At 43.5% G+C, this 21561-nt stretch overlaps 2 protein-coding genes across 8 annotated transcripts in view; one reads left to right on the top strand and one right to left on the bottom strand.

Annotated features, from left to right (window-relative positions):
- The window catches only part of nkain4 (sodium/potassium transporting ATPase interacting 4), a 280906-nt gene that overhangs the window by 101987 nt on the left and 157358 nt on the right, over positions 1-21561 (bottom strand). The window lies entirely within an intron of this gene.
- LOC308097510 (uncharacterized protein) overlaps positions 13268-21561 on the top strand; it is a 124274-nt gene continuing 115980 nt past the window's right edge. For all 7 annotated transcript variants that reach the window (XR_013934216.1, XM_080445327.1, XM_080445326.1 and 4 more), the window contains exon 1: positions 13268-13779. The gene's annotated coding sequence lies outside the window, so the exon portion shown is untranslated. The remainder of the gene's footprint in view (positions 13780-21561) is intronic.

The following is a 21561-nucleotide window of genomic DNA, read 5'->3' as shown; positions in this document are numbered from 1 at the left end:
CTGTGTGTGTGTGTGTGGTGTGTGTGTGTGTGTGTGTGTGTGTGTGTGTGTGTGTGTGTGTGTGTGTGTGTGTGTGTGTGTGTGTGTGTGTGTGTCTCTCTCTCCCCCCCCGCCCCCCCCCTCTCTCCCTGGAGTGTGTGATGAATCTTTTACACATTGTGTGCCTTGCTGTGGAGTGAGGGAACACTTCACATATGATTACATCACTGCATCACTCCTTTCTTTGCTGTGTTCTCTCTCTCTCTCTCTCTCTCTCTCTCTCTCTCTCTCTCTCTCTCTCTCTCTCTCTCTCTCTCGCTCTCTCGCTCTCTCTGTGCTTAAAAGCACCTCTTCCATTCCGACGTCCCACAACACCCAACCTGCAGGCTGATGCTGTGTGTCTGTCTGTCTGTCTGCCTGCCTGCTTGTCTGCCTGCCTGCTTCTCTTTCTGCTATGCCTGTCTGTCTATCTGTCTGTCTGTCTGTCTGTCTGTCTGTCTGTCTGTCTGTCTGTCTGTCTGTCTGTCTGTCTGTCTGTCTGTCTGTCTGTCTGTCTGTCTGTCTGTCTGTCTGTCTGTCTGTCTGTCTGTCTGTCTGCTTCTCTTTCTGCTCTGCCTGTCTGCCTGCTTGCCTGCCTGCTGCTCTTTCTGCTTTGCCTCTTCTTCTTTTCCTATGCTAAAAATAAACCAGTTTATTTTCGGCAGCGAGCAAGGGGCAAGAAGAAGAAGAAGAAGACGTGTGTTTTTTTTAGTAAAGGAGGTGATACCGTATGTACTGTATATTACTGTATGTACTGTATATTAGGGATGGGACAGTTAACCCATTAAGAGCTGAGGCCATTTCTACGAATGCCTTCTAAATCAGTAGTTCTCACATTTTCAAGATTCTTTCAAAAATGTTAAAAAATAGCAGATGTGCAAGCTCGCAGCACGCATGAAGTGACGCGCTGTGAGCTTGTATATCTGCTATTTTTGAACAGCCAACACACAAATCTAAAATGACACAGATGCTTTCTCAGTTTTAATGGGTTTTAAACAGTTAACCGTTAAACCGGAATGTGTGTCACTAACTAGTCCGTTTAGGACTTAATAACCAAAATGAACCGAGTCATATATTAGCATAAATACAATATTAACAGAATGTTAATAAATCACTTGAATATAATCTGTAGTTGCTCCTCATAGGCTACAATATTTAATACCTAATAAAGAAAAGGAACAGTTGAAGAGAAGGAAACAAGCTTACAGAATGATATATAGACCCCTAATGTATGTTACAGTAATAGTATAGTATTTTCTTGACATAGATTTTTAGAAATTGTATTTCTAAATATTATTTGATCGTTGAGCAAAAAGGGATATAGGACTAGATACGTTTTTAACTTCATCCTATGCCCTTTTCGAACACCCCAGAGTACAACATGTATTTGTTTTCATTTCATTTTTTCTTTCTTATTTTAAGTGTATTATGTTTATTTTATGTATTTCTTTTACTCTTTTAACAGTGTTCGAACTTCCCACACATAGGACTGTAAATGGTAAAAATGGTAAATGGTGCATTTATACAGCGCTTTTATCCAAAGTTCTTTTACATAGATTGTGCATTACATTCACACATTCATACACCGATGGAGGAGGAAACCATACAAGGCACCAACCTGCTCATCGGGAGCAATTAGGGGTTCAGCGTCTTGCTCAAGGACACTTCGACACTAACTCTGGGGGAGGGGGAGCCCCCGGGGGAGCCCCCGGGGGAGCCCCCGGGGGAGCCCCCCCAGCCCGGGATCGAACTGGGAACCTTGCGGTTTCCAGTTCACTCTACCCGGCCACTCTACTCCTGCGCCACTACCGCCTGCGCCGATCGTGACTTTATTTATTGATATGACATCATATAGACGGTTAACCGCCCACAGCACAAAGGTTAAACATTTTACTAACAAAAGGTCCAAATGCCCATCCCTGATGGCCGTTCATGTTCTGATCTACAGGTTCAGGTTCTGAGCTACCGGTTCAGGTTCTGAGCTACAGGTTCAGGTTTGTACACTATACAGGGCAAAATTTATCAATACAAGCATTTTGTTCTCCTAATAAAGTTGTTCCTTTTTTTTCTACTCTCCCCCTGGCCCCCCTTCACACACACACATGTAAAGCGACTTTAAGTACTCAGAAAAGTGCAATATAAATTCCAGGTATTATCAAAAATCTGTTTCACCGCTTTAGCCCTATTTTGTAGATTTGCAATTTTTGTAAGATATAGAAATCTCTTTTTATATGGGGGGTCCGCGGCCAAATACATAATCAATTTTGGGAGTCTTTGACAGGAATAATTTTGAGATCCACTGCCCTAATGCATATCATCTCTGCCGGGTGGAAACCTCACACGTCCAAAACTGTAACTTTTCAGGATTCAAATTCAAAGATGGCAAAAGTAGCAGATCTACAGGAGTTAATTTACCAAACAAAACACACGGAGTTAAAATATGGAGATAAGAGGTTTCTGCCCGACAGCGACGATATCAAACCGGGGGTCATTTAACCCATTAAGACCTGAGGCCGATTCTACAAATGTCTTCTAAATCCCAACAGTTTTCTGAAAAAACGTATGTTTCTATATCAGTGGTTCTTAAACTTTTTCATGTCAAGGACCCCCAAAATGATATGTGTTTGGCCGCCGACCCCCATCTCAAAATGTTTTGTTCCAGGGACCCCCAGAAGCAAAGAATAATTAAAGATTTGCACATTTTCATGATTTAAAAAAAATAGCAGATCTACAAGCTCGTAGGGCAGCACTCTGTGCCGCGCTACGAGCTTGTAGATCTGCTATTTTTGAATAGCCAAAGTGTAAAATAATGCTTTTTTACCTCAAATCAAAAAGTAAAAGTAAGTAAAAAAAAAATAAGAAAAGTGTGATCTGTAGTAGAGTTTATTATTGGTTACGCATGACATGGTCTTTATGGCTGCACATTGAGTCAGTAAATGTAGAACATCACCCCAGGCACACACACACACACACCAGCCATTGTTGTGTCCCCTTTGTGTGAAACAAACGCCACATGCATGGCTGCCTTTCTTTCTAGCTCAGCTACCAGCACCCCCCCCAAGTGTGTGTGTGTGTGTGTGTGTGTGTGTGTGTGTGTGTGTGTGTGTGTGTGTGTGTGTGTGTGTGTGTGTGTGTGTGTGTGTGTGTGTGTGTGTGTGTGTGTGTGCGCGCGCGCGGTCCAGTGTAGTAAAAAGTTTACAAACTGATGTTGTGAGGACCAAGAGAAAACTGTATTTTTTCATGGTTGAGATATATCTTTAGATTTACAATTAGTCAAAGATTCAGGTTAGGGTTCAGCTATAGTCTCGTGTGGCCAGACTGTTGCCTCCCACAATTTTTTAATGTTTCCGGTCATACAGTCTGGGACTCGGAAGCTCTGATCATGATTAAAATATAAAGCGGATGTGAAGCCTCCTCCCCACTTCCGTTTCGTCGTCTTTACAGTCGCGCAAATTTATCCTAATATAAATCAAAATCATATAAGTATATACAGCTTGCTGCTTAGCAGAAATATAAATAAAAAAATAAAATGTAAAGATATTTTAAAATGTATTTTCGTGAACAGAAGAGCCAGCTTCCTCTCTCGGATTTCGTGAGGTGTAGTTCCAGACTCTATAGCATTCGGAGATAATGGAATAGTTGTCTGGCTACGCGAGACTAGGGTTCACCAGGCATTTAGATATTAGGTTTAGGCCTTTGTGTGAAACACAATGATGGATTGGCCATCGGGCGAACCGGGAGCATTCCCAGTGGGCTGGTCTATGATGTGTGGGCCCGGTAGAAAGGTGTGTGTTGGCTGACCGGCCCACATATGGTTTGTCTCTAATACTCACCGTTGCTTAGTTAAACAACAATACAAACATCTTATAATGTTGTTGCTTTAGGAAACGGTTGCCTGCTTGATATTGAAAACCCCCTCTCCTGAAAATGGTACGAGTCAAATTTTCAGAGTCGAAATTTCAAAATGTCAAAAGTGCACTGCTGGAGACGCTGGTGAGAGGGCAGGTCACAGAATCAGATGGGTAATTTTAAGTGAAAAAGGACATGTATTGAGTGCTGGCTGTCTTCTTCTTCTTCTTCCCATGCCAGGACCTGCACATACAGTACATCGGCATGCAGAAAAGCACAGAGCTGGCAAGAATGTAATGACCAACTTTGTTTCAGTCAGCTCAGAAAGCTGTTCCCCCAGCTAATGTTACTGTAGCCAAGAGGTGGCTATGGCTAACTGGTGTTCATTTGCATTTCACTGAATGATTTTCACTTTATATATATATATGCACCAGGCAGGAGGAGAGAGATCCTTATTATCCCAAACTGAAAATAAAGAACTACTTGCACTTCATGATGAGCCAGGAGAAGCTCAATATGACCAAGCAATACTTGCCATTGACTGTGAACTGGCTAAACAGATGGATTTGAAATACATTATACGTTTGCACCCAGAAAGGCCAGGAGAATGGCTGTATAAGCAAAGATGAAGCCAAGGTAAGAAATAGCATTTTCTACTAAGATGCATGTGTGGTGTAAGTGTAATATTTGTTGACCTTGGTGTGTATAATGTCACAGGGTGAATGGAGAACCAGGTAGATTGAAGACAGAGCGCTCGATTTTAGGCACGGGGCTTCGGGGCGAGGCGGGGCTTTTCGAGATAGGGTTTATTAGCGAGGCTCGCGAGGAGGAGGAGGAGAAGGAGGACGCGGCGCTGCGAGGCGGGGGTTTATTACGCGAGGCTCGCGAGGAGGACTCCTCCTCCTCGCGAAATAAACCGTCCTCCTTCTCCTCCTCCTCCTCCGAGGCCGATGCTCTACTAGTCGACTCAGCGCCGTTTGAGTTGTAAACCGATAGGGACAGAATAGTTCTTTTCATGGATCACTGTGTGTGTGTGTGTGTGTGTGTGTGTGTGTGTGTGTGTGTGTGTGTGTGTGTGTGTGTGTGTGTGTGTGTGTCAGGGAGAAAGTAAAACAAAAGCCAGAACACAATAAAAGTATCTTAACAGTCCTGCTTTCAATAAACCAAAAAAAGCATGTGCGCGTGTGTGTGCGCTTGTGTGTGTGTGTGTGTGTGTTTGTGTGTGACTGTGTGTGTGTGGTCGCAGCCATATATGTTTGTGCACAAGCCTGGCTTGTGGCTCCCTCTAGTGTTGCTTCTACAGAATTGCTGGGTGGGTGGTAAAAACGAACGCGCCTTCTTCAATCTACCTGGTTCTCCATTCACCCTGTAACATATATACTGTCTGTAGAAACACTCACAAGGTGATTTTTCTTAAATTCTTTACTGCAGTAGTCTCTGACAAACGGACGCGTTTCGGCTACTCAGGCCTTCATCAGCGCGTACTGCATATACTGTGTGTGTGTGTGTGTGTGCGTGCGCGCGCGCATGTTTATGCCTATCTAGCCCCCATCAATGACTAAAGACTCTCTACATGTACAGTATGTGTTTATGTAGTAGATACGTTCGCACGCGCATGCGTTGATGTGAGTAAAGCAGATTTGGGGAGGGTCCCATTCACTGGACCTTTTCAGGGTCCCAACCATTTCTGTGGGCACTGGGCAGCCCTAGTTTATTCCATGGGTCTTCAGCAGGGGGTCCGGGACCCCTAGAGGTTCCTCAGAGTTACTGCCGCCAAATCTTTATGTGATAGGAACTTCTTTTTTTTTTACATTAACCGCTCTAGAATCCCTATTCTGAGGGGAAAATAGCAGATCTACAAGCTCACAACGCCTCGCAGCGCCAGGCGTTGTGAGCTTAGATCGGCAAAGAGGATTGGTGTAGAGGGAAAAAAAAAGAGCAGACCAAGTACAGAGCCAACCGTCAAGTTTATTGACGGTTTAAAGGTAGGGTAAGTGATTTGCATTGGTTAAAATAAGTGTTAAATAGCTCTATATTCTGATAGTACTCATTGCTATAGAGTGTTTGTTCAGTAATAGGAGTCTCCTTGTCTCTCCACCTCTTTATTAAACAGAAAATGCATTTTCGTTTCAGTTTCATTTCCAATTGTATCCAACCAGTAGTGATGAGCGGGTCGACCCGTAACCCGCGGGTCAACCCGCGGCGCGGGTGGGTCGAGTCAGGATTTCAGAGGAAATTATGCGGGCTATGGGTGAGCGGGTCAGCCGCTCTCACACGCAAAAAAAAAAAAAAACCCTATTTTGAACAACATGCTTGTTTATTCAGCCCATGACAATGTTGTGCTACTGTAGACATTTAAAGGGACTTTGGGTACTTAAAAGAGCGCTATATAATATATATATATATTCCCACCGCGGGTCGCGGGGCGGGTTGAGCCATAGATTTATATATGGGCTCGCGGGGCGGGTTGAGGCGGGTTGGGTTCCGTCGCGGGTTGGGTTCCGTCGCGGGTTGGGGCGGGGCGGGTCATGAAAAAACCCGACAAGCACATCACTACCAACCAGGGCAGAGAACTCAATCAGGATACAGATTAAACAAGTGAAATTGGAAGTGATGACATTAAGAAATGAGCAGACAAAATTGGAACTGGAACACTATACAAATTAAGCTTAAAAATGGGTACTTTCTCCTGATTGGCTGAGATTTTGACACCTACCGGAAAATGTATTTTCTGTTTATTAAAGAGCTGGAGAGACGGGGAGACATCTGTTACTGAAAGAACACTCTATAGCAATGATTACTATCAGAATATAGTGTTTTAACCAAATTTTTGTTTTAACCAAAAAATATCACTTACCCTACCTTTAAGTTAATGTCTGAAAATACACATGTGTAAACAAACTAACAAACTAACAAAAAACATGAACACTGATGATGATAGTGCTGTCAAACAAGTCTATGAAGCTATCTATGAAATCTATGAAAAAGTTTAATCTGCAACGCAATTGTATACAATGTAGTGGGGGGGTCCCTGCTTCATCTCTCTCTCTCAGCTAAGGGGTCCTGGGCCTGAAAATCGTATTGACTGAAGCCACTAGATTTGGGTGTAGGCTACTTTTGCATACTTGATTTGCTAGGCAAGCTGTGACAACAACCTTGGACTATCCATGGATTTGATCAACCTGTGTGAGAGAGGCTGGGTGTGCAATCAAGCATTAGATCGTTATAGTGTGTTAACCTTGTTAAATTGACGCTGAAATGTAGGCCTATAGGGCCTATAGGGACAGAAATGTTTTTCAATTAATTTCCAATTAAGTTCTGTCTGGCAGCATATAAAGAACGAGAGCTAAAATGGCGGTAATTTCACATGTCAAAATAATCATTTATATAATTTCAAAGTAATAACTGTGTGTTTGACAGTTGTTGTGCACTTGAACTGTGTGTGTGGGTGGTGGCATGGTGGGGGGGGGGGGTAGGGTGGGGGGGTTCCATTGGCGAGTTAGTTGCCCAGGGCCCGTGGTCATTATAATCTGTCCATGGCCCTCCTCTGGGGACCCTGCTTCTCCACACAGTGACACGGACACTAACGTGAAGTGACAGGGTGGCCTGGCGGGGCGGCGCTCTGAGGGGAGAGGACCTGCATTGTAAAAGAGAGGAGAGACCCCCCCCTGCACTAATACTCTACTACACACATTGAAGACCCCCACTGTCTGCCTCACAGTAGGGTGACAACACAAAAGAGGAGGACCTCAGAAGGAAGAAGGATTGTCTTCTTCTCCCTGAAAGTATATACAGCGCTCCTGTGTTCCCATTCTCTGCACAATAAAACCCCCTGAGTGCTATCTTAGCACTCAGGGGTCCATTTCTGCGCTCTCTGGAGTTAAGAGGTATATTGTTTTTTTTGTTTTGTTTTCATGTGCATCATGGCCTTCTCTCTGTGCCTCTTTGTTGGGTAGGATTTGATGGGGTTGGTGGGTGGAACACAAACACACACCAAACCCCCCCAATCCTCAGTGTTCAGTTATTGTTTGGTGACTCTGAGAGTGTAGAAATGTATTAGACCCTATGCAGTATTTGTACTCTCTCAGTTAAGAGTGTTTTTGGGCGGTGAAACCGCCCCTATAAGTGAGGTTTGGATATTTGTATAACAAATCCTGCGCTGTGATTGGCCAAAAATGTACCCCGCCTAACCCTGCACCGTGATTAGCCAATCACAGTCTATTCAGGACTGTGATTGGCCAGTGTCACATGACACATGTGCATAGCCCTATATAAGAAACCATAACTTTAAAAAAAACATACATTTGTTTTTTTTAAGTTATGGTTTCTTCCATCATAAAGAGTGTTTCAATAAATGTATTTATTTTTTGTACATGATTGGTTGACTCCATTCAGTATTGTGATTAGCTAGCAAGACACCGCCCACTTCACACAGGGTGTGATTTTTTTTGTTTTGTTTAGTTTCCCTAACCTCATATACAGGTTATACTATCTGCAAGCTAACAATGCGTCACAACACGTTGTGAGCTTACGTAGATCGGCTATAAAAAAATAAAAAAATAAAAACATTGAAAAAAAAATGAAATTAGATATTTTAACAACACAAATCTTGGTATGTTGGTCCCTGACACAAAAGTATTCAGGTGGGGGTCTGCGGCCAAATAGATGTACTGTAGGAGGTCCTTGACATGAAAATGGTTGAGAGAAACACTGATATAAACTGTCCATAAATGTAGGCTACATCTAACAATCAATTCATCATATGAGAGAGAGAGAGAGAGGGGGGTCGGGGCGGAGAGAGAGAGAGAGATATGAGGCTGGTTGCTTGTAAATCTTGGTAGTTTGCGGGTTGCAATTTTTTGGGGCTTGTTTCTAAAGTGTAGTTGCTTATTTGGGCTTGTTTCCTAATGTTGTTTAAGCCAGTGGTTCTCAACCATTTTCATGTCAAGGACCCCCAAACTAATATGTATTTGTTCATATTTTGCGCCAGGGGCCCCCATACTCACATCGCGACGCGTTGTGAGCTTGTAGATAGGCTATTTTCAAATAGCCAATGTATATGTTTAAAGTGCTCATGACTGTGGCCTATATACTCGCTTCCTTTGGGCTTGTTCCCCTAGACCTGGTTGCTTATTTCTCAAGCAAATTCTGGCAACACTGCTGATGACAGCAGGCTGAGGGAGATTCATTCATTGCTGTCTTAGGGTTGTCTGGCTGCTGTGATTCCCTGCATTCTAAGGGTTCCATTTCAATACCACTTTGCCTGCGACGGCAATCTATTACTGAGGCTGAGATATGGTGTTTGCAGCTCCTTGACAGAGTGACAGCTAAATTAATTTAGGTAGCATCTGATGTGCGAAGACACGCACACGCATGCACACACACACACACACACACACACACGCATGCACGCACGCACACACACACACACACACACACACACACACACACACACACACACACACACACACAGGGATGTAATCTATGAGATGAATTAAGGCACAATGTTTATACTGCATTGCTGCAAGTGGTAGCCTATTAACCCATTCAATCCGGGAACGCATTTTAAGATTCCTTTGGGGTATTAAAAAATGGCAGATATACAAGCTCATAGTGCGGCACCGAGTGCCACACTATCAGCTTGTGGATCTGCTATTTTTTTCTAAATCGTGAAAATGTGTGCAAATCTTTGAATATATATATATATATCTTTAAAGCGAACATTTGTAACTCAAATCGTATGTTACTATATCAGTGGTGCACCAACTTTTCCATGTCAAGGACCCCCAAAATGATATGTATTTGGCCACGGACCCCGATCTCAAAATATTTTGTTCCAAGGACCCCCCCCTCCCAGAAGCAAAGATTTGAGTTACAAATGTTCGCTTTGAAAAATATATATATTCAAAGATTTGCACAAATGTTCACGATTTTTCAAAAAATAGCAGATGTACATGCCGTGCTGTAGATCTGCTCATTTTTTAATAGCCCAAAGAAATCTTAAAATGACACAGATGCGTTCCCAGTCTTAATGGATTAAGAGATTATTATCATAGCAAGCAAATGGCTTTAACAGTATGTGAAGTGATTCTTTTTTTTAAATAACAGCAGGCATCAAATGAAGGCAAGCTAACATGATATCCGTCGGATACAGGAACAGTAGTGGGCACCTAGGTGCTTCAATGTTAAATTGGCAACTATTCGCTACTGTTTCCAAAATGTAAAACAAATTGGAAAATGGTCTGAAGTAATGTCAGGTATGCATGATTTGAACATGCATATACCTACATCCTTTTCAGACCTACAGTAAATGTTCCCTTCAACTGCTTGTTTATGCCCCTACTGACTGTCTAGCTGAAATGTTCAAGCATGCACAAATTAACAAATCATCATGTATACTTTATAAAATAACTTCAGACCATTTTCCAAATTGTGACAACAACCATGGGGTTGTCATGGATATTAATCTGGTGTCTGGGGTGTTCAGGAGTGATGGGAGGGCGGAGTGTGTCATCAGTGGAGATCTGGCCCACCTGGTTATTTCCCTCCATATAAGAAGGCTGCTGGGCCAGTTGTATTCTTTCACATGCAGCTCACACCAGCCAAGCAGTAATGGAAGAAGCATTCACATTTGTTACTTAAGTACAAGTATCAATACTGCAATGTAGAAATAGTCTGTTACAAGTAAAAGTCTGGTATTCAAAAAGTACATGAGTAAAAGTATTGGCATCAAAATATACTCAAAGTACCAAAAGTTAAAGTACTCATTATGCAGAATGTACCAAAAAAATCTACAAAATAACTAAAATTGCAGAAAAAAAACCTCCAGTGCAGTAAAAAATACCTCAAAATAGTACAGTACTTGAGTATATGTACTTAGTTACTTTACACTACTGCAGCCAACTATGCTTTACACACACACACACACACACACACACACACACACACACACACACACACACACACACACACACACACACACACACACACACACACACACACACACACACACACATACTACAACAAGCAGCAGAAGCATGTGAATGCTTTCTTTATTTAGGCCCATGCTCATAAAAGTTTTACATCATACATATAGCCTGGTCTACTCCAGTGGCAGAGCCTTCTTCATCTGATATTTCTGCGTCCTTCCTTCCTCGCCAGAAGCCCAGGACAAACGGCCCATATGCTGTGAAGAACACGAATGTACATAGGCCATTGGTTTTCAAACTACTTTGTGCCCCCAAATTGATATATATTTGACCACAGACCCCCATCTGAAAATCTTTTGTGCCAGGTACCCCCAGAGTTAAAGATTTTTTTAAAAACTTTATTGAGTCCAAACATACTAAGTACACACAATAAATCATTCAGTTCTTATTATTATATATATTTTTTAAATAATTTCCACATGTTTTATGTTCCTGTTATTAACAGACAATTCAACCCTTTTTTGTGCATGTAAAACCCCATCACCTATACAAAAAGGGGGACAAATTAAGTTAAATCATTTCATTCATGTATCCGCATACATATCCTCTATGAGGGGACATAAACAAATATATACTTAATACAAGGAACTGAAACAACAAAAATAGCACACAAAAATACACAACACAATTAAAGATTTGAGTTAAAAATGTTTGTTTAAAAAATATATATGTATTTAATGATTTTCACAGATTTTCATGATTCTTCAGAAATAGCAGATCTACAAGCTCATAGTGTGGCACGAAGTGACACCCTATGAGCTTGTAGATCTGCTATTTTTGAATAGCCAGAGCATAAAATATGGGGAAAGTGCCTGGTTCAAATGATTGTGATGCTATATTAACTAATTGTGCAGGGGACCCCCTGGTACCACCCCCAAGGACCCCAAGGGGGGAACCCATGACATAGGCTACATCATGAAGGCAGCTATTGAATATGTGAATTATTTGTAACCTCATTACCACTAGATAAAGATCATTGGGTTCCCAATTCACAGTGGGATAAAGTAACTATAAGTACATTTACTCAAGTACAATTTTGAGGTATATTTCTTTACTTTACTGGAATATTTCCAATTTTTTATACTTTTACTTCCACTCCACTACATCTCCGAGAAAAATATTGCACTTTTTAACTACAATTATTTGTAAAATATAGTTACTACTTTGTAGATTTGAATTATTATTCCAAAACACATTAACCACTTCAGCCCTATTTAAACTTTGGCTATTTAAAAATAGCAGATCTACAAGCTCACAATTGTTAGCTTGTAGATCTGCTATTTTCAAAAGATTTTGATACAATTTATACATTTGAAAACGTGAAATGTTTCTCCTACAAAGAGAAGCTCTTTGGATACACAACCTACAGACAGAACACCCCAAGGGGTTAAATGAGGAACTGCTATTGGGCTGTTTTTTTTTATAAATAAATGATAGGCTACTATGAATTTGCGATTGGGGTTGAGTCTTATATGTCTGAGATTATGTATTCAGAGAGGTGTAAGTTTATTATTTTCATGATGTTTTTTGGTTTATTTTGTTTACTGGTTTGTTTTGTTTTGTTTTGTAGTATTTTCATAACTGCATTCCTGTTTATGACAGTAATTAAGTCAAGGGAGTGTACCTACATGAACTGTCTTTTAAAACATTTTCAACTGGTATTTAGTCATTTCTATATGTAATGGATCAGAGTCCTCCATCCAAAATAAAAGGGGTGCAGGGACTTATGTGTTGTAGCCTATAAATAATTATGACGAGGCCTATGAACGAGCCTTTTTTTTTTTTTGACGGATCGATTTCTGTGCGACACCCTGGTCCCCCTATTTAACTGTCCCTAATGTTTACATTGTTCATGCACGCTGAGGAAGGCTTGGCGCCGAAACGCGTCCGTACGTGTGTCCGTGCTGCATATGAATTAAAAGTACCAGAAGAAGGACTTTGGAGTGCTGGCTATTGTTTTATGTAGGCCTACTGTAAAACGTGAAATGGGACATTTTGCATAATGAGTACTTTACTTTTGATACTTTCATTTTTTTTATGCCAATACTTTTGTACTTTTACTTTGATTACTGGACTTTACTTGTAACAGAGTATTTCTACTTTGCAGTAGGCTATTGATGTTTTTACACTTTTACTTAATAAGTAAAAAAAAAAAAAGTAGCCTACTTTTTCCACCACTGGTTATTACCATGGCTTCTCGCCAGGGGGAGCTGCTCGGAGACAGTCAGTAGTTTTCAGTGAATGGAGAGCCTGGCTGTTAGGCTGGTTGGCTGGTTCTCTCTCTCTCTCTCTCTCTCTCTCTCTCCTCTCTCTCTCTCTCTCTCTCTCTCTCTCTCTCTCTCTCTCTCACACGCCTCTTTACACGGAGCAAGGCTCTCAGATCATAGATGGAGAGGAGGAAGGAGAGACGAGCCCCTCCGCTTGGCACGTCAGCACCAGCCTCTCACACATAGGACCACATCATCACTTCTATGGGTTTGTGCTCCAGATAACGGTTCAGAGGAAAGGAGAAAATAACAACCTTTAGAAGACAGAAACAAAAACCATAGCTGTTTGTATGAAGGAGGCATGGTCGCATCTTCATCGTTGAGTGAGGAGGAGAGGCTGGTGGTGTGAGGAGAGGAGAGGAGAGGAGAGGAGGACTGTTTTTTTTGGAAGGAGAAGATCGAAAGAGGAGGAGGAGGTTGCTATCTTATTTTTTTGTGTGTGTGCAAAAAGCATGGTTGCAAGAAGAAGCTCGGCTTGCCGCTGCATGCATGCTGTCCCCTCATCATCATCATCATCATCATCATCATCAGTCCCAGGAGGAGAAGTCCTCTGAAGAAGATCTCCTCCTTCTTCTCCTCACTCACTGACTGACTGACTGACACCAAAGATGCTGCTGCGTAATGTCGCTCCTCAGACAGCGCGCCGATCAGGCTGAGTGAGTAGCTTATTACACCGTTATTACACAGTGTATGAATATGCATATTATGTATTATGTGTATATGTTCATGCATGTAGCCTGTACACGTATGATACAATGTATAACACATGTATATATAATACATGTGGAACAGTGGCTGCTCCACCAGCGCACTGGAGAGGCTGAGCGAGTTATTACATAGATATAATACAGTGTATGAATATGTAGGATATGTGTATATGTTTATGTAGGTGTGCATGTGGCTTCGTGCACGCGATGTGCTCATTTTTGTAAAAAGCTACTTTGTTGCCCGATGGATTCGTGCGTTATTTTATTGCAGCGTGAAATCCTGTTCATTTAACTCTTAAGGGTCCATTTGGTTACATTTGTAACCCAGACCTCAGAGTTTACAGGTCTGTTTTTTTGGGTCCCGTTTGTATTATAGGCTATTATTCATCCTCAAGTCAAATGAATGCTGAGTTTTTTTTTTTGTATTTTTTTTACTGTATGTGACTATGTGTGGCTGTAGAATTGTCGATATTCCACCTGTCTGATCAATCATTTATCTGATCAATCATTTATCTGATCAATCATTCATGAGGTCCTTTAGTTGAAGTGCGGTGCGGTCAATTGGTGTGAAACTTGCGCTGCTCATATGGGAATTATGACACACACACACACACACACACACACACACACACACACACACACACACACACACACACACACACACACACACACACAAACGCATATAATACACGCAAGCCATTCAATAAATCCATATCTCTGTTCAAGGAAAGCCTCCAATTTGAGGTCGATATATTATGGCCGCTGTTGTCAGAGTTTCTAATCAGTCTGGGTTGGGTCGGGTCGGGTCGGTTCGGGTCGGTTCGGGCCGGGTCGTGTGAAAACAGGTGTTGCTCTTTGTGCTCACAGATGTCAAGAAGACGTGGAGCTAATTAATGAAGAGGCTCTGACTTCTTGTTAGGAGCCTTCATATCAGAGGAGGAGAGCATCAATGAATCCGCCCATGTAGGGGAGGGAGGGAGGGAGGGAGGGAGGGGAGGGCCTGGTTGGTGCCTCCTAGAGGGCGTGGGTGGGTGGTGGGTTTGCATGTGATGACAGCTACATACAGTATAGTAGGAGAAAGGCACTGGCACTGGCCTTGATTCTTCCAAGACTTGATTCATGATTAAATCGCAGGCTATAATTGATGTCAGAGGTGTCAATTCATCAACAAATTTACCGCTGAAGCCCTATCGGCTATTTTAAAAACAGCAGATCTACAAGCTCACAACGCGTTGTGAGCTTGTAGATCTGCTATTTTTCCCATTTATTTGTTGCTATAATTGTCTGTAACGACATGCCCAAAATAGGGAGGCCAGTTTTGAAGTGATGAATAGTGAATGTATGGTTTGGAATATTATGGACCCCCAACATTATATGTATTTGGCTGTGGACCCCCATCTGAAAACAGGTTGTGCCAGGGACCCCATAAGAGAAGATTTGTGTTGTTAACATCTTTCAAAATTATAATATATTTTTTGATTTGTCAACATGGACACGATTATGGCGATTCTGCGAAACAATTGCGGTTATCTCAAGTAATTGTGATTAGGTGATTATATAATAGACTAACTGTGACAGGCACAGGCGCCGGAAGGGTGGGGGCCTCGGGTCTACAGCCCCAATGCTCAAATGATGAGCCCCCTCACATCGGGGCCCAATTTCATTTCCATGACTTCTATAGCGCGAAGCAGCTCTCTGAAGGTTCAAAGATGTGCCCGCGAATTTTTTTTTGAGGTTCTGGGCGGATTGGGTTCGTTTTTATCGCGGTTCTGGGCGGATTGGGTTCTTTTTTTTTCCAGTTCTTGGTTTCTTTATTTTGGTTTTAGGGTTAGGATTAGGAGTTAGGTTAGGGTTATGTTATTTAATTCATATTTTTGCCTGATTTTACCAATTAATTATCACAAAAAACAATTTCTGCCTAATAAAATATTCAAACAAAATGGGTTTATACTAATATAAAAATGTTGGTTATATGGCGGTTTTAGGGTTAGGTTAGGGTTATGTTATTTTGCCTAATTTGACTGATTTAATATAAAAATACTATTTTAACATTAATTTTTTATTATTCTAAATGACTTGGGGATGAGTAGCCCTGATCACCTCAAGGCAAAACACAGGCCGAGGGCGGCACAGCCAACTGCCAAGTAGGAGTAATATAAAATGTATTTTACCCACCACTGGCTGTTTCAAATAATGAGCAGAGCAGAGGAATTGAGCATCAACCATCTACGATTATCAATAGCTACTGTAAACTAAAGTATAACGAATAGAAGGTTTGGCACAGAGGCTTGTGAGTTTTGTTCAGAACATGAAGTTTGCTTTATATTAACTTAGTAAATTTACTCATCACCAGGCAGCCGCACTTGAAGTTGGTTTGTTTCAGGATAGACAGACACTAATAACAAATATAATGAAGCTGAGAAACTTTGGTCAACTTCATTATGTATGTACAGTACTTGCATAATACATGGTACTTTGGATCTGATGGATAGGGTTCTGTGCAGACTGCAGTCCATTTGGAAACACTGGACCCTACCTGGTCGTAGTGTCACTGTTGCCTGGGCTGGTCCAGGTCCATTGCATTGCTCCTAACATTATCCCAAAAAAATCCTTTGATCACTGACGACCGACATTCTCCGTGTCCTCCTCTTCACTTCGGTTTTGGTCAGTCCATTCTCCTAACATTATCAGAATGGCAGCTGCTAAATCCTCTGATCTCTGATGACCGTAACATTCTCCATATCCTCCTCTTCAATACCTTTGGTTTTGGTCAAACTACCCCCCAACTTGGAAGCACCAGGAGGTTGTTTGTTTATAATTATACACTACGAATCCTTGGATTTGATGATAAACTCCCATTAGTTTGAGTCGTGGCAGGGGTCTATCACTCTCTGTTTCTTTTTCCTCGGTAGCTTTCACTGTTTTAAAATACTTGCTTAAATCTGCACACTTTGCAGCTAGCACAAATAGCTCTTGTATCCTTTCGTGTCTCGTTATGTTGTTGAGCTCTTTCCCCAAATTCTACTTGTAAACAAACCGTGAAAAACCACATGTTGGATGTTCACACATACAAAAACGCATCGTCCCAAAACACACTCGCCCCGGGTGGGATTTACACAGGGGGGGGGGGGATAAATTAGTGTTTATTAGTGCATGTCATGATTTCAAAAGCGGGGTTCGGATTTCTATTAACTTAAATTAAAAAAGTATTTTCTTGAATTATCCTAAATTACTTGGGGGGGTCCAATCTGACTTGGGGGGGGTCCAATTGAAGCTAGGGGGGGACAAAACCCCCCCGTCCCCCCCGGGATTGACGCGCATGCAAACAACCCATTATTGGTGTCAGTGTATGTATATACAACAGTGAGAGTACTGAGTGAGTGTGTAATGGTTGGCTCACCTGTAAGCCAGGCTCCATTCATTCAAATGCTCTCTGTGTCACTCTCTGGGTGTGAGACTATGACTTCTACAGCATGTTCCCTGCATGTTGATTGAATGAAAGCCAACTTACTATGCTGTGAGGGTTCCCATCCCCTGTGTGTGTGTGTGTGTGTGTGTGTGTGTGTGTGTGTGTGTGTGTGTGTGTGTGTGTGTGTGTGTGTGTGTGTGTGTGTGTGTGTGTGTGTGTGTGTGTGTGTGCTGTGTGTGTGTGTGTGTGTGTGTGTGTGTGTGTGTGTGTGTGCGTGCGTGCGTGCGTGCCGTGCGTTGCCGTGCGCTGCGCGGGAGCGTGCGTCGCGACGCTGTGCTGTGTGTGTGTTACTATACTTGTGAGGGCTCCACAGAACTTGAAAAATGGACATCGTGAGGGACACCTTTCCTTGGCTCTCACAAGAGAAATGGTAGTTCATCATTCAAATTTTTTTTTTGATTTAGGCTTACAATTACGAAACAGATTGGGGGTAGCGACAGGATTAGACATTTAGAGGTTAGGTTTAGGGGGTTCGTGGTTTGGAGTTATGTCAGATTCATACTTAGTTGCGCCGGCAGTGTCGCGCACCGTAAATAGCTGATCTACAAGCTCAGATCAGCTGTTTTCAGCTTTAGATTTTGGGTTAGCAATGACCAAAAAAAACGCTTTTCATAAATCACTCACCTAAAATGTTGGATGTCTTCACAAGTCTAGTATTACAAACGTGTGTGTGTGTGTGTGTGTGTGTGTGTAGTTGTGTGTGTGTGTGTGTGCGTGTGCGGCGTGCTGCGTGCGTGCGTGCGTGCGTGCGTGCGTGCGGTGCGTGCGTGCGTGTGCGTGCGTGCGTGCGTGCGTGCGTGCGTGCGTGCGTGCGTGCGTGCGTGGCCCGCGACACACACACGAGTGTGTATCTCACCTCATTACACCCATTGTGTTGACTTAAACAGGAGGGTCACCCCCTGAGGGCCTTTTCTCTCTCCTGCCTTTTATAGTGGAGTGATGCCCGGAATTACACAGCAGCGGCAGTAGCATAGCAATTGTTGTCGGGCAGAAACCTCTTATCTCCATGTTTTTAACTTATTTTTTTTCTCCGTCATACACTATAGGATGAATTAGCTTCTGTTGAGCTGAACAGTTCAGTACCACTTAAACCCTCTATACGTGATTAAACGGACCTTTAAAGAGCGCATTTGGTATATACGCTCTTATTTCACTCTACACAAATCGATTTGCCAAACATAGTAGATCTACAAGCTCACAACAAGTTGTGAGCTTGTAGATCGGCTATTTTTGCCGAATGTTCCCCCCAGAATAGGGTTGCATGGGGTGGGGGCGGTTCAAGTGGTAAAGAAAAAGTGGCATTTGAAGTTTTAAGCATATTTTGATCATCGCGATTATATCGTTTATCGCAATTAGTTTTGCCACAATAATCGTGACATGTGATTTTCATATCGTCCCATCCCTAGTAGTAGAACCGCCACGCTTCCAGCTTGTAGATCTGCTGCTTTTGCTGCTTTTGAATTTGAACCCTGAAAAGTAACAGTTTTGGACATATGAGCTTTCCACCCGACAGAGACGAGTGTGGTCCACTGCCAGCGCTCATAGAGAAGAGGAGGGGGGGGGGGGGGGGTGTGTTAACTATGTGGAAGAAGATGCACTTTGATGAATGCGCCCGCCACCACCCCCCGCACGTCCAGCTCGACCATTATTTAAAATGAAACCCGGTGATTTATGGCTCCTGGCGCACGGATACGGCATTTCAGCGTTTATAAGGCGGATTTATATATATATACCGTCACGGCGGTGTGAGCTTGTAGATCTCAAGGTGCACAGAGCCCCCCACACACACACACAAACAACCCCCCCCCCCCCCCCACACACTACTTAATAATAAGTTCAAACGAGCGCTTGAACGTTTGCGTTCCCCAAAAATTCAGCCGCCTACACCGCAGATTGGGCAAAAGAGGGAGCTGCGACTACATGTGCCACCCGTTGATTCGATTCCCTGGGCTATCGTCAACCCCCCCCTCCTCCCCCCCAACCCCCTTTCCCTGCGTCCGACCCCCCCCCCCCCCGCCCACGGCAAACCCCAGCCTTTCATCTGTTCCTCCTCTTTCATTCTAAAAAACAAAACAAAAAACGGATCAAAACTCCCTCTCTCTGCCTTACAGCGCTGCATGTTCCCGTGCCAGCCTCTCCCGAGGCTGTTTCGTCTCAACACTCCCCCCCCCCCCCCCTGCGTGTATTATGTATTAAACATCAAGTCATGTTATTATGTGGTCGCTGCTGCTGTGGGCCTTAACCCATTCAATCCGGGAACGCATCTGTGTCATTTCAAGATTTCTTTGGCTATTCAAAAAATAGCAGATATACAAGCTCATAGTGCTGGCACCGAGTGCCGCGCTATGAGCTTGTAGATCAGCTATTTTTTGAAAATGTGTGCACAATCTTTGAATATATATAATTTTTTTTACTCAAATCTTTGCTTCTGGGGATCCCTGGAACAAAATATTTTGAGATGGGGGGGGGGTCCGCAGACAAATACATATCATTTTTGGGGGTCCTTGACATGAAAAAAGCTTGAGAACCACTGATATTATAGCAACATACTGTAGTTTTATTTTTTTTTCACAAAAACTTTCATAGGATTTAGAAGATATTTGCAGAATCCCCCAGAAGCAAAGATTTGAGATAAAAATGTTCGCTTTAAAAAAAAAATAGCAGATCTGCAAGCTCATAATGCTGTATACTCGATGCTGCGCTAGCCCAAAGAAATCTTAAAATGATACAGATGGTGTCACCGGTCTTAATGGATTAAGAGTCGGAGGCATGCAAGCCTTCTTTCTGTGGAGGGGTTGACAGAACAGTCAGCTGTGCCCCCCCCCCCCACGGGGCAGGGCGGGCACGGAACAATCTCTGGCCTGGTGAAATCACCCGAGGCGACAGGACTGGAGCGATGCCACACTCTCCTTTTCCTCTTCAGTCTGATGTGTCCTCTCTCCTCTCCTATACGGACCCGTCATCCCTGTCCACACGTCACCTCTCCTATACGGACCCGTCATCCCTGTCCACAACGTCACCTCTCTCCTACCGACCCGTCATCCCTGTCCACACGTCTCCTCTCCTATACGGACCCGTCATCCCTGTCCACGTGTCTCCTCTCCTACCGACCCGTCATCCCTGTCCACACGTCACCTCTCCTACGACCCGTCATCCCTGTCCACACGTCTCCTCTTCTACCGACCCGTCATCCCTGTCCACACGTCACCTCTCCTATACGGACCCGTCATCCCTGTCCACACGTCTCCTCTCCTACCGACCCGTCATCCCTGTCCACACGTCTCCTCTCCTATACGGACCCGTCATCCCTGTCCACACGTCTCCTCTCCTACCGACCCGTCATCCCTGTCCACACGTCACCTCTCCTACCGACCCGTCATCCCTGTCCACACGTCTCCTCTTCTACCGACCCGTCATCCCTGTCCACACGTCTCCTCTTCTACCGACCCGTCATCCCTGTCCACACGTCACCTCTCCTACCGACCCGTCATCCCTGTCCACACGTCACCTCCTCTCCTACCGACCCGTCATCCCTGTCCACACGTCTCCTCTCCTACCGACCCGTCATCCCTGTCCACACGTCACCTCTCCTACCGACCCGTCATCCCTGTCCACACGTCTCCTCTTCTACCGACCCGTCATCCCTGTCCACACGTCACCTCTCCTACCGACCCGTCATCCCTGTCCACACGTCACCTCCTCTCCTACCGACCCGTCATCCCTGTCCACACGTCTCCTCTCCTACCGACCCGTCATCCCTGTCCACACGTCTCCTCTCCTACCGACCCGTCATCCCTGTCCACACGTCTCCTCTCCTACCGACCCGTCATCCCTGTCCACACGTCTCCTCTCCTACCGACCCGTCATCCCTGTCCACACGTCTCCTCTCCTACCGACCCGTCATCCCTGTCCACACGTCTCCTGTCCTACCGACCCGTCATCCCTGTCCACACGTCCACAGAGAAGAGGAACACGCTGGCTGAGGCTCGCTTTGCTTCGTGCACACCTGCACCTATACTAGGGGGCTGGGCAATATATCGCTGCTGTCGGGGCAGAAACTAGTGTTGATTTTGTCGACTAAAACTATGACTAAAAATGTTTGTCGCCTGCCTTTTTTCACTGACGAAAACTAAATAAAAACTAAGCTACGATGACTAAAACTAAGACTAAATATATTGACAATTTCGTCAACAAATAAAAACTAGACTAAAATGTTAGTGAGGGACGAGTGGACCAGTAGAACTAAAAGACAAGTTATTTTA

The sequence above is a fragment of the Gymnoscopelus braueri genome (assembly GCF_963280865.1).
Source record: "Gymnoscopelus braueri genome assembly, chromosome: 12".
Taxonomy (NCBI): Eukaryota; Metazoa; Chordata; class Actinopteri; order Myctophiformes; family Myctophidae; genus Gymnoscopelus; species Gymnoscopelus braueri.
Note: the sequence above shows the minus strand (reverse complement) of the source record. Positions and strands in the feature narration are given on the sequence as shown.